Raw genomic sequence first — 14460 nt, forward strand, 5'->3', positions numbered from 1 at the left:
GAGCTGATTAGGGCTTCCCCTGCAGCACCCTGCCACAGGGAGGCTATCTGTTAAAGTAAGATAATGTGGCAGAAGATTCCTCTGCATACATACGCTTGTGCATAGATGTACATACTATTAATATACAGTTCATGAAATAAACCACAGCATTAAACTTTATACTTTCAATACTCTTAAGTAACTCTATTTGTTGCTTTTTTCTATCCTCTCATCCCCCTCTGATATTTACCGAGAAAACTGTGAAGTTAATTTTTTGCACTGATTTTTCACCATTTTAAATTTTTGCAATAAACATTGACAAATTCATGTGAAATTATCCACAAAATAAAAACTGAAAATGAATCCTTGTGTAGTATTTATCCAGACTTCTAAATTAAAAGGCAAGATTTGGGATCTCAAACAGTAAGGAGAATAGGAAATGGTATCAAACAACATCTATTTTCAAATGGACCAACATCATAACTTTGAGCCATGTGAAGTAACTACCTCTGCTCTAGCTCATGCAAAGATTTACAAGTTACTTTGCAGCTGATCATCCAGAGCCCAATCCTACTCCCACTGACGTCAGTGATAAAACTCCTTTAGCTAGTATTGGATCTTTAAAGATTACACAGGAATTAACTGAAGCAAAGTTTGAAAAAAAACACAAATATTAAATTTGGTTATAAAATAAACAAAACAGCCGATTGGCCAAGTGAACATACTAATCAGTGATACGGTGTCTACCTCAAACCAGCTTAGAAGTATGGGGCCTCAAGGCAACAAAGCTCTCAAAGTGAAGAAACAGATTGACAGAGCCAGAAGAGTACCAAGAAGTCACCTACCACAAGACAGGCCCAATAAATTGTTAGTCTCTAATGTGCCCCAGGACTCCTCCGGTTTTTTTTTCCTAACGAAACAAATATCCATATGAAAATGGTGCCTACTGCTATTTTTAGAGTCTATCACAAAATTATGGTAAACTCTTTAAGCTACAAATTTAAATGAGAATCAATTCCAAATTGAATCCTGTTGAAACTGGAATTGGCATTATCTGAATATGTGAGAATAAGAGTTATTTATTCATCTAAAGAGTATAAATCTTGGAGCGGAAGTTGTCTAACATTTAAAAACTGCAACTATATCATTGTACAGTAATAGGATATGAAATGCTTTTTTAACAATATTTTCTGCAAGATGAACCTTATGATTGCCATCCACAGTATTTTAATGGGTCCAGCTAATTAAATAAACCCAATAACGTAGCTGAAATATGGGAAGAAATAAGGGGATATTTAGCTGTTTATACAATAAAATGCAAAGTTCAAAAAAAAAAAAAGCTTTATTACTTTTAGCTTCCTTGAGGCTCCATATATTGTTTTGTGTTTATCAGTTTATGAAATACACCTCTGGAAAAAAAATGCTAAATTATTTTTCTAAAGTAATCCCCAAATTTGATTTGACATTAATGCTCATGCCAGAATCAACATTTGTGTAATTGTACATATTGTTTTTAAAGGAACAGCTTAAGTACTTTTTATAGTCTTTAAATTTAGAATTTCACTTTCATATTTTGCACTTTTCCCTTAGACATTTCTTTCATTTCTGTTTATCCCATGGAAATGAACAAAAAATGAATGACGGTATTGTAAATAAGGGTTAAGAAGACTCTGCGTTCAGCAGGGAGCTGGTTGAACAAAGATAAAGGGAATGTGTTCTCAGTACTCTGTATAGCTGTGAAGAGATCTCTTGTTACTTTCTGAACTACTGCAGCTTTTTTCTAGGCATTTCATGCAATCATACATTGTATTGCAATAATCCAGCCTCATTCAACCAGCAGAAGCTATTAAAAACTGACTGAGTGAGACAACTAGTCAAAAGAAAAAGAAATCTGAGGTGCATGTGAGGCACATTGGTGACTAATGGAACAGTCTTTACATCCACAAGTCTGACATAACATTCACCAATTAACTTTGGTGTGCAGATATAACCACCCTTTCTTTGGTCATTTTTCTGTATGTTGCATGTACTTTTCAGCAATGATGTCATACTGAATATGCTGTATATGGGAGCAGGGTATGTCTATTGGGAATGGAGTTTGTGGTCATTTCAGGTGGGGAACAAATCCTATGGGTTTATTTTTTGACTTTTCAATTTGTTTAGATTTTTGAAACCCATCACTTAACATTTGGGGAAAAGCTCATCAGATTCTGCAGTGCTGCTGCTAGTATCATTCTACTTTTTTCTAAATAGGTTCCCCAATTGGCAAATTTACCATTTCACCTTAGTATCTCCTTTTCTGCTACTCTCTAATATTTAAACAAACACCTCCCACACAAAAAATGTATTTAAAGCTGTCAGTACCCCAAAATTTATTCCATAGTTAAGAAATGACAGACACGACATGACTTCTTTAAGACAACTTTAAGTCTTAAGGTATCTTTGTTCTTGGTCCACCTTATATGGTTTATAAACTCATACACATGAGAATTTTGAATTGGGAAAAGCGATTAAGTTAGCCTAACTGTGTCTTGTTTAATTTAACCATTTCAATAATAAATCTTCCTTAATATGGTTGTTTTGATTGAAACCACATCTCCACATGGCTGAAATGTTCTTTCTTTATTATGACTATTTTAAATACCTGGTTTTTAAAAAAAAATATTCATAGAATAGTGCAAGTTCAATAAGGATGCAGGCGAAACAAAGTGCTCCTTTGAAGAAAACATTCTTCAAATTCTTAGCATTTACACTATATGCTAATGAAGGAACAATGACCTGCCGGCAGGAGCCATGTCAGATCCTTTTAGAAGTCAAGATCTGTCTAAAATTACAAATCAGAGTTTTGGACTCTCAAAACTCAGTTTTAATATAAGAAATACCCTGGATTTTGTTTTTAATTGTGAAACATTTTATTTTGTGTTGACTGAGTTGTTCTAATTTCTTAGTACTGTACACTATATACTTGCTTACAGAGGAGCTGTCACTACAGGATAATGTGTACAAAAGAATTAGGATTAACACAAACCCAAGTTAATCTGAAGAAAACAAGTGCAGTTATGTAAATCTAAGAAATAATTGGTTTTCAAAAATATCAACAGTTATGATCAATCTTTATCAGGGCGTGAAAATTTTTTTGCCATTCAGGCCTGATCCTGCAAACACATGCTCATGTACTTAACAGTAGCACCATGATTAGTTCCATAGAAATCAAAGGAACTACCCATAGTATTAAAGTTAAGCATACGGAAAAGCATTTGTAGGATCATGGCCTCAGTTCTTATTAAAATGAATAGAAATAATCAGCTGCCCATATAATTCTAAAGAATAAAGAGATTAAAGATCACTGTGTAGCTAGATTAAGTTCTTGATGCAAATGCTGACTTCTGTGGCCCGAATTCAAGAAAGCAGTTAAGCACATGCTTAAATCTATCCCTATTCAGAAAAACATGTGACCACATGCTTAGGTGCCTTCTTGAATTGGGGCCTGTGTGCTCAAGACAAGATTTATTTTTCATAATATTCAGTTGTCTTGAGAGTCATTGAATGGACTTGGGTTTTCTTAGAGGAAATGATAAAATATTTGTACAATATGTTGCAATATGAACCTCTAAGCAGTTTGGGCAGAGTGTACGCACACTAATTACATCAGACATGCACAGGGGAGAATTTTAGTGCATAGGATAATTAACTTTGCTAAATTGACACCTTTTCCCCATGAATTAATTTCCCAGTAGCCATACTTTAGTTTTACTCAAGCATTTTCTTTTAGAATTTTGATTCCAGATTATAACCGGGTTTAGTAGCTGGTAGTTCCTCAAAAGTGGAGGAGAAGGGAGATTCCCTTTTAAAAGGAAAGGAACACCAATCACAAAATATGTTTATAATTTGTGAAGTAATAGAGGTAATTTATATAATCCAGACCACTGAGGGGGGAAAAATCATCCTTTCTTAGGCAACATAGGACTTTTAAAATCATGATTTAACACCTGTAAAATGGTTCCAGGCTGTCATTCAGTTGTCTGGAGGTGATCCTCAGCAAGTTTAATTATATATTAAACAAAAGATTTACTCAAAAATACTATTTAGTTTAATTTATCTTTCTAGTGTGAACACACTCTTAACCTTCCCCCCCCCACACACACACAAATAGAAGTATTTGAGTGTTAAATTGATGATAAAAAGGGATAATGGTCTCCTGCTGCAAAGATGAAGTGTTTATTTTCAAAGCAGGGCACATAGTAAAACATCATCCCAGGATCAATGACTTTGTTTACTATTCCAAATGACTGGTGTAGATTTAATGAATTGAGCTAAAGAAAGTTGCTGCAGGAGAGTGAAATTTCTCACTGAACCATGTCCATCCTAACTGGCTCTGATTATAAGGCCTGTTCTATACTAGGAAATTAGGTCAGTAACTACACTGCTCAGGAGTGAAAAATCCACTCCCCTGAGTGATGCAGTTGAACCATCCTAACCCCCAGAGTGCTGGGTTGATTGCAATACCTAGTTTGACATGAGAATTCTCCCATCAAACTAGGTATTGCCTCCTTGGGAGGTTGATTATCTATGCCGATGAGAAAACCCCTCTGTTGTCACTGGTAGGGTCTTCACTGAATTGCTACAGCTGCATCACTGCAGCATTTCAAGTGTAGACAACCCCTTAAAAACATACATTCCCTGAGACCAACTTTTCCTATGAAAACAGTTTTGAAAAAGTATAGATAAATTAGAGCCGGTTGGGAGAGAAGAGGAAGTAAGTATATCTTGAAATGTAGGGACATTTTTATCATTTTCTTTGAATTTTCATACTTTGTAATTTTTGTTTAATATTTATTTGAAATATAGTGTTTCATTTCAGAGGGGGGGAAATGACATGTTTACTTTTTCCTCTTTCTCCAGTAGGGGGTGAGATTTTTACTTTTAAAAATGTGAGTATGATTTTTCTACTAAAAAGAAAATTTTAATATCTTTTTTTCCCTTTTTTAATTCAAAACATTGCAAGGAAAACAGCAAAGAATCCTGTGGCACCTTATAGACTAACAGACGTTTTGCAGCATGAGCTTTCGTGGGTGAATACCCACTTCTTCAGATGCAAGTCATTGCAAGGAAAACAGACATTTTATTGTGAATGTTTTATTGAAAGTTAATTTTCCACTGAAAATACCTTTCAATTAAAAATAAATGTTGTCTAGCTCTAGCTAAGTTTCGATTTAAAAGGCTCAAGTGGACGGTCAGCTTATGCCCCTTGAAATCAGTTCTCATCTGCCATCTATAGAGGAGTTCCTTGTACATCCAGAGGACTGCAGTCTGACTGCAAGACACCTTATAGGAAATGGCCCCTTAGTTAACTTGTTTTTGACCAAGAAGTCCCAAAGTAGTACTCTCCAGAGACCCATAAAAAGGAAACAAGGAGGAAAGCAATTTTTAGGGCTGGCTGGAAAACATTTCCAGTTTGTGAAAAATTGTGAATATTCAACATTTGTTTTTGTTCTGATTTTTTCTTTTCAATGATAGGGGAAAGAGAAAAGGAGTGAGGGGAGGGGAAGAGATAGACAGACACAGAGACAGCCCAGAAAATCCATTAGGCTACTCACTTGCCTGATTCAGATCAGGGATTTTCCCACAACCTAAGTGAATGCCGTAACCTCTAGCAAGGGTTTCTCTCACAACAAATTTCTAGTAAAAAATATGAGGGTATCAACCAGGCAAGGTACTAACAAACTTCAACCGGACTTTATTTTTAAAGTGGAAACCTCTTTTCTAAGCTGCTGCTGAACCCTCTGTAACTCTCACTCTGCCTCCTCAACTCCTCCCCCCTCCTTCCTGTTTCCTATCCTTTCAGACTCCCAACAGCCAGTGCTCCCAGTTCTAATAATTTCAAGCAACATCTAAACACCACAAAATTACATCCTGGACCTAAGAAATGTTGTTGAATACATCATTGTTGAATACATGTTGTTTCAATACATCTTTATTTTCAAATGCAAAAACAAAAACAGAAAAATTCCACTATACCCCACAAACAATTTCAGCTATTTTACCTCTTTGGGCTGGTCTTCAGGAAATTCTCAGATAGAACATGCCATGCAACTTTTCCTCAAAACAGTCTACGATCTAGTGGTCTACCTAAAAACAAATTTATGAAGAGAAAAAAACGAGAATAAAGCAAAAGTAAAAGGATGAAATTCTAGTCACACTGAAGTCAATGGGAACTACATCAAGGTCTTCATATGTGAACAGTGCCAAGCACAAGGAGGACCTAGTTCTTGACTGGTGCCTGTATGTGATATCACATTACAAATACTGCTATTAATATTAATGGATAGATAAAAATCGGTGTTAGAAGAAATAAGCAGTATTTTCAATTTCTCAGGCATGCATCCTCAATTTTTCCTTTAGAAAACCCTGTATTCTGTGGCTAACTTTATTATGAGCTCTCCTCCCACTCAGGAGTTGTCTATATTAGGTACCTGTGGAACCTTTGGAAAATGGTTGTTGAATGGCCACGCCCAGATGTTCAAACTGGATAACTTTTAAATCTCCAGCAGATTTGGTGGAAGCAAAGGCGCAAATATCTGAATTTGAAACTAGGCAGGTACTTTGCTATATTAATGTTGGCCAAAATGAAATTAGATTTGGTAGATGACCTAGCTTTTCTAAATGGCAGCTCAACTAGCATGCAGGCAATGACTGAAAAATTGTCCAGAATCATAAGAAATATAAGTAGTCATGAAAAAATACAAATACGAGCCAGCTACTCCCAGATCAAGCATTACTTGGAAGGCAAAGGTATAAAAGAGGAGAGTCAATTTACATGGCTTGCATGCTATTGCCAAGGTAAAGTGGATGTCCAGAAGAAAATAATGCCATAGGTTGGCAAATTGGCATATGCATTCATCAGCTTAAGATTTGGTCATAGAACATTTACAATTTAAAGATCCAACTCTGAATCTTGAATTCAAATGTTATTTCCACTTCAAGATATAGATATTAAATCTGGAAATCCACCAATGGTACAGAGAGACATCTAAATACCTTTGAAAGCAAATGTCTTGGGAAAATACTAAGTACTAAATTAAATGAATTTATAACCAATGCCAAAACTTGTTAGAAAGCTCAACTCCTTATCTCCAAAGCTATCCAGAAAAGAAGATGAAAATAGTTGGGTCATATGTTAAGGGCAAAGCCAGAGCATCTGCTGTGACAGGTGTGCCAATGGTGGGCAGCTGGAGGGCATGTATAAGTGGCCAACTGAAAGAATCCCTCTGAACAATATTTAGAGAGGGAAAATTTATAAGATTTAACATACAGGAGGTGGAAAAACAGCCCAAGATAGGAAGGGACGGTGGAGTTTTGTTCATGCCTTAAGCAATATTTGACAGCTTGGGAAGGCTTCAAGGGTTCAGAAGATATTAACCTTTAATAATTAATCTCATGTAAGATGTTCAAAATAGATGACACAAATTAAGCTCTAAGGCCAAGATTTTCAAAAGTAGGCATCTAAAAATCAGGATCCTATATAAAGACTCGATTTTCAAAAATGCTGAGCACCAGCAAGGGCAATTGACTTCAGTAGGAACTGATAGATGCTCAGCACATTTGAAAAGTCAAGCTACTTATTTAGGTGCTTAAAAATGGACTCAGGAGCCAAAATCCCCCTTCCCACCCCCTTTTTTAAAAAAAAATAGCCCTCCATTTTTCTACTAATATATTATTTTGCAGTTAATAGAATTTCTTACCTAAGGAAATATAGCAGGACTAGACAATCAGAATTTGTCATCCAAGTTCTTTAATAGCAGGATCCAAATGAAGCAGAAACTCTTTATTAGAAGTATAGTTTGCTCATATCAAATCTACCTTTAAGAACAAATTGTCCATAAGATAGAAGAATGACTTTCACATAATCCAAAGATAATGTCAAGTGCATTCATTTATAGTGAATATATGGCTAGAAAATTTATAGATAAGTTCCTGGAGCTTCTACCTGCTGGGATATTTGCCAACTTGATCCTCTAGTTCCAGAGGGCTCAGTGAAAAAATGCATTACAAAATGTAAGTTCTTCCTTGATATTCAATACTCTCAACTGTTAATTATGGTAATACACATGAAATCTCTAAGAAAAAGAAGCTGCCATGTAATTCTAAGAGTGGCAGAATACTGTTGTGAATTAAGCCTTATAGGTCAGCTCTCACTCTATGCTTTTTCTTTTAGTCTCTATTATAAATATTATAATTGGAGGCAGACTTTAATTATGTTTTTTTTAACTTTCAGAAGAAACAAACTATTTAAATTATTTCATTTGATAAATTAAGGAAAGACTAATTATTCATAGCACTTTGTACTTAAATCACCATCTGTGTAATTATCTCTGAGAAGCAGAAAATTGCAGAATGTTTTATAATAAATAAAGGTGCACAGTTTCAAGCTGTGGGTTAAAAGCAGTCTATAATAAATTACCATTTGCTGGTTTCCTGTAATATTAAATAAAGTTACGATATTCTCTCATACGTATAAGAGCCACATTCAAATGATTAATGCATGGAGAAAACACAGCAGGTCTCCTCTGAACAATTTCACCACCACCAAAATAAAAGCCCTGTTAAATTTATAAATGGTACATTTTTTTGTCTCAGAGCTTATAGAACAGATCCTGATCTCAGTTTTGCTGGTGTAAATCCAGAGTTATTCCACTTCAGATAGTAACTCCAGATTTACTCTGATGACACCTGGGATTAGACTCTGCCCATAAATTTATTGTCTACAACAAGTTTTCAGTTTCAAAGGTTGTAATAGCCATGCTTTAGGATGTGACGATAATTTAGGGCCCAATCCCACAGATTTATACCTATCTTTAACTTTACTCCTGGGGGTCCAGTTGAAATCAATGCAGAAATGGAATCTACTTATCTGTCTCCATGCCAATATAGAATCATTGCCTATATTTTCTAATATATTATCCAGTCTACTGTTTTAAATATATTAAGTGATGGGGCATCCACTAGTTCCTTAGGAAACAGCCCCACAGCCTAACATAGGTCTCATTACGTACAAGTTTTACCTGATAGTCAACCTAACTGTTCTTTTTTTCTTAATTTTATCCCTTTTATTCCTAGTTAATAGATGCCCTCTACTACTACCCTAAATAATTCCACTCCCTCCTTGGCATTTACAATTTACAAATATTCACTGTCCATCATTAAGTCACCAGGCTATTCATGTCTACTCATAAATCAATCCATCCAGCTCAGAGCAGTTTTGCAGCTGTTTTCTGAGTTCCTGACAGTTTGCCAATATCAGATAACAATAAGGTACCCAGAAGTGAATGCAGTATTCCAGGTATAGTTGCAATAGAGCTGTCTGGAGAGGAACCATTACCTCCTTGCTCCATGACTGTGCAGCCTGAAATAGCATTGACTTTCTTGCTGATATATCATTTTGCAAACTTGTGTCTACAGTGTTGCAATGTTATCACAAATATCACAATTTTAAAGGGGTTATGTTGATTTTGTTGTTTTTTCCTCTTTAATTATTAAGAATATTAGGAGTGTTCTCATTATTGTGACCAAAATAAAGATTGCTACCAGGTGCCTGTCTTCCCAGTGCAACAAACCACAGGCTGCCCTCAGCGAACATTCCTGGGGGAGAGGAGCGAAGCAGCATGTAGGGGCAAGGGGATTATGAAAAGAGCAGGATGGAGGAATACGGAGAGAGAGAGAGAGAGAGAGAGAGAGAGAGAGAAGAATAAGATGATGTAGGGAGTGGGAAAATGTGCTGGGGCACAGAGACATACAGGGCAGGATACTTGGCAAGACAGAGCAGAGACTGAGAAGGAGGGATGTACACATCGCTGAATATATGGATAGAAGCTGGGAAAATGTGGAGTGAAACAGGAGGGTGACAGGGAAGAGAGATGAAGAGGGATGGAATCTTTTGCTTTCCCATCCCAGAAGACAGGCAGCGGGTAAGTGGAGTACCCCTGTAAGCTGCCACAGAGGGAAGGTCAGCTTTGTGTGTGATTTTTAAAATTTGAATTTTGAATCTGAAATGATTACACACAAATTGGGGATGGCCCCTGGGGGGATCAGACAGCAAGTGTGAAAAATTGGGATGGGGGTGAGGGCGGGTAATAGGAACCTATATAAGAAAAATGCCCTAAAATTGGGACAACTGGTCACCCTAGTAAAGACTCTCTTTATAGTTTAAAAGAGAAGAAGCTGAAAAATAGCAAGTTGTTTGCTTGGCATAAAAATCATTTAATAATGTCATCATTATTGGGTCAGATTGGTGAGTTTAGAACTTTTAAGATTTGAAATAAGATTGAGTCACCATCACCTCTCTTGTAGGTCTCTTTCAGCATCAATGCTTTTCAAGTTTTTCCCTCCCATTTAGTCTTTTTATTTTCCATTATTTTTCTCTTATACAATCTTGCATTTTTCAACCAAAATATCACTTTATTGTCTATCCATAATTCTAAGATTTCTACATCCTCCTGAACTATTTATTGGTCCTCACAGGTTGTCACAACTTCTCCTAAAATATCATCTACAGATTGAGTTAGGCTGTATATCTTCCATATCATTATGGCTATAGGGGGAGGGATAGCTCAGAGGTTTGAGCATTAGCCTGCTAAACCCAGCATTGTGAGTTCAATCCTTGAGGGGGCAATTTGGGGATTGGCCCTGCTTTGAGCAGGGGGTTGGACTAGATGAACTCTTGAGGTCCCTTCCAACCCTAATGATCTATGATTCTATTCTGAATCAGAATGGATTAAACACCAATTCCTGGTTTTCTCCACAAGTTGCCATATTGATGTTTATCAGCATCTCTTTGTCATGGTCTGTTAGTCTCATTTCTGTCCACTTGTCAGTATTCTAACCTGTCATGTCATACACATGACTCAAGATTTTTCCCCCCACATAGATGAAACTCCTCTGTTCTGACAAAAACAACTAAAAAAAATGCATCTGTGATAGAGCTTAACTCCCATCCCTGGCAAGGCAAGGGATAAAACCCCAGTTAGTCATGCTCCACACCTAGAATTGTGGATTCCTAAGGCAAGGAGTGAAGTTATTAGGGATCTATTGTCCCTTTAAAATGTAGAGCCATCTGTAACAGAGTGGCCTGCCTCTTTAAGGGCTACAGACCAGCCACCTGCATTTGATCATCACACTATCTGGGAAGAAGTCATGTGATGCCTATAAAGGGCTGAGAGTTGTCAATGTTTCATTTGCAAAGGGTGAAGCTGAATGCAGGTGAAATTGAACAAGTGGAATTTTGTCAAACCCTGTGCTCTGCTCTGTCCCTATGGCTGAGCTGCTTCCAGCCTAATTCCCCACATTCTGCTGTTTTCCTGTGTCCCCGCAGTGACCATACCTCCAGGGAACTTGGGCACTCTGAGTCCAGTTCCACTGGCTGATGTGATGAAAGAATATGAACACAGCTGTTAACGAGCCTCCTACCTCTCAGATGAGTTCCCTAACCACTAGACCAGGGGTCTCAAACTCAGTTTACCTAGAGCCAGTGCCAGTCCTCAAATCCTCCCAGTGGGCCAATAATGTCACTGAAGATGTTGTTCAAAAAAGAAAATGTTTATATTGTATTTTTTATTTCTATTTTTTTTAGAAATAAAACTGTCATACAACTTTATACAATTCTTTGCCTGCCAGAGAGTTTTTAGTGTTTTCCAGACACTTGGCAATACTTCAGTTCTGTCAGTTTGTTGATGTTTGACCTCAGTGACTGATCAGTTGAAACCTTCAGGATTGCAGCAAGGTGTGCTTCAGATAGTTGTGTTTGGTATTTTGACTTGTTTATATTCATTATGGAAAAAAAATTGATGCTGCCTCCATGGCTGACTCGGCCCAGCAACTAATGATGCTCCCTCCATGGCTGACTCTGCCCAGCAACTAATTATGATATCTCTGTCCCTCTCCCACAGCCAATGGGAGCTGTGGGGGTGGTGCCTGCAGCAGACTGAGCTGGCAGTGGGCTGCAGTGGGGAGGTTCTCAGGCCGCAGATTGCCTGTGAACCAGGACTTTGAGACCCTGCATTAGTTTGTGGCTTATTCTGCTGGGGATGGGGTTCAGTCTCTCTTGTTGAAGCTATTCTACTGTATATAAATAACTAAATATGCATGGGGGTTGGGGCGAGAGCAAGAGCTAGATAGATATATTGATTGATTCTACAGCCTGGTGGTTAGGGCACTCACCTGACGGATGGGAAAGCCAAGTTCAAATCCCTTCTCCACATCAGAGAGTAGGGGAATTGAACCTTTTTCTTCCATATCCCAGATGAGGCCCTAATTACTGGCATAAGGGTTATCAGAGAGGCCTTTGCTGCAAGCCCTGTTGTGTTTAGGTGTGCACTCTATCTTTCTTGAAATATCTGAGGCACCTAACACCAGGAGTGGGTTCACAAATGTGAATCACAAGTAGAGAGGGTGTCTGCCTCTCACCAGGCTTAGGCCAAACCCTTCTCTTCAGTATCTTCTCTTGCCTCACCTAATTGGCTCTATTCTGAGCATGCTGGCTTTTGTGAAACCCTTTCTTAAGTGACTTATTTCCTCATGCATTGTGTAAGGACCGTAGGTGCCTAACTTAGGGCTGTGGAGTCCACTGAGTGGCAAGGTAAATAAATGTTAAAGGGATTTAAGCATCTAACTTCTGTGTTTTTTTCAAGGTATTTAGACACCTAACTCTAATTACAATGGGAGTGTCAGAGCTAATACTTTTAAAAGTCTGACATTTACCCTGTAGTACAAGAGGGAAGCACTCAAGCATGGAGATCCCATTAATTTCAGTTAGAGTTCTGTGGCAGAGTTCTAGTAGGATAAAACCATTACTGGATGAAAAGAAAGCAATAGATGTAATAGAATGGATTTCAGTAAAGCATTTGATACAGTTTCGCCTGAAATCTTATTCTTAAAAGTTATTCAAATTGGATTGGACAATCCTGAATTAAGATGACCCTGCTGAGCACTGACCTCCTAGAAACAGATAGATTTTAACACTACAGTTACCATTGTACAAAGCAGATGTCAGTATTTTTAAAAAAGGAAAGAGATGGTGGGCAGTGCTCACTCACCCTTGGACCACCCCGCTTGCATCACTGCAGAGCTGTTGCCTCTATCTTTGGCTCCAGCACTTCCTGCAGGCTGCCTGCATCTAGCCCTAGATCTGTGGCTCAGCCCTCTGACCAAATCACTGAAGTTCATACACCTTCCAGGATATCATAAATAAGTCCAAACAAAACTGGATAATTCTGCACTCTTGGGCTACTGAAACCATATCTCAGGGCTCACTCCCACAGGAGCCTACTCTGCTTCCTGCAAGGCTCCCTCCACAGGAGTGTCCTGCCTTCTCCACAGTCTCTCCCTACATCTCACCCCCTTTTTTCCCCATAGTCCACCAATCCTGTCCCTGTGGCCTTCCTTACTCTGCTTACCCAAGGCCTTTCCCAGCATGAGCAAGAATTCCCCATCAATCATTTCCTAGATCTTTTCTCCATCCTTGGGCCCTCAGACTTCTTATAAGGCCCAACTCCATCTCTTCTGGCCAGGAGGCAAGGAATGAACCTTTATGTAGGAATATTCATTAGTTATTGTGCCAAATTCTTCTGACTCCAAGTGTAACCTCACTGACGTCACCCATGCAACTGAGAGACTTATCGAACATAAAAGTCTTTCTGCACTGCATGTCTCTAGTATCACTATTTTCTCTGCGTTACTAAAACCCAATCCTGCCTACTCTGAGTCTCTCCTGCAAGTTGTTGAACACCAACTTTCATTTAAATCCTTAGCAGTAAAACATTGCTAAGTAAAAAACATACTTTTTTTGGTTGCTGAGTGACAGTACTTCAATGCAATTAAATTAACCTTTTACAGGCCAGGTTAACTGTGGCCCAGTCATGCATTTTTGGGACATCCATACATGTAATGGGCCAAAATCTGTTCTTGTTTACATCAGGACAAGTTCACTGACTACAGTTTGGTGGGGGTGTAATAAAATCAGAATTTGACACAGTGTCATGCTTGTCAGACTTACGGCTACTATCTGAATCACTCAGTTATTTGTATCAGAAAAGAATCCACATTTTTGTTGCTCTATTGTGAACAGGCATTACCCTCTACTGTATCTCACATTTTAAAGCATACTGTTCTTTCCTTTTGACAAAATACCTGTTTAACTATGGCTCCAGGAGTGCTCCCTGTTTGCAGTTATCATTCTTTTTGTGGATTACACATCTCTGGATAGTGTACTTCCATGGAACTTTGATAAAATATCTGAAAGAATAAAACCACTAATAGTCATGTACATTTACAATTACATTTGACATTTTAAAGGCTGCCAAAAAATTACGTTGGAAAACTCTCACCCCCTTGTATTGCAACCCATTTCTGTTTCCTCAGATAGATATACAATTAGTTTCCCCAGTCCAACTTATTATCTATTTTAACAGCTGCATTACTTCCATCATC

General features: G+C 37.8%; 1 long non-coding RNA gene across 1 annotated transcript in view; it reads right to left on the reverse strand.

Moving 5' to 3' along the window:
• Positions 1-14256, reverse strand: part of LOC123373285 — a 32409-nt gene extending 18153 nt beyond the window's left edge. Inside the window, exons 1-2 of the long non-coding RNA XR_006580642.1 lie at positions 14161-14256; positions 6024-6108 (exon numbers count right to left, since the gene is read on the reverse strand). This is a non-coding gene — a long non-coding RNA (uncharacterized LOC123373285). The remainder of the gene's footprint in view (positions 1-6023; positions 6109-14160) is intronic.
• Between the last annotated feature and the right edge of the window lie 204 nt (positions 14257-14460).

The sequence above is a fragment of the Mauremys mutica genome, chromosome 6, assembly GCF_020497125.1.
Source record: "Mauremys mutica isolate MM-2020 ecotype Southern chromosome 6, ASM2049712v1, whole genome shotgun sequence".
NCBI lineage: Eukaryota > Metazoa > Chordata > Testudines > Geoemydidae > Mauremys > Mauremys mutica.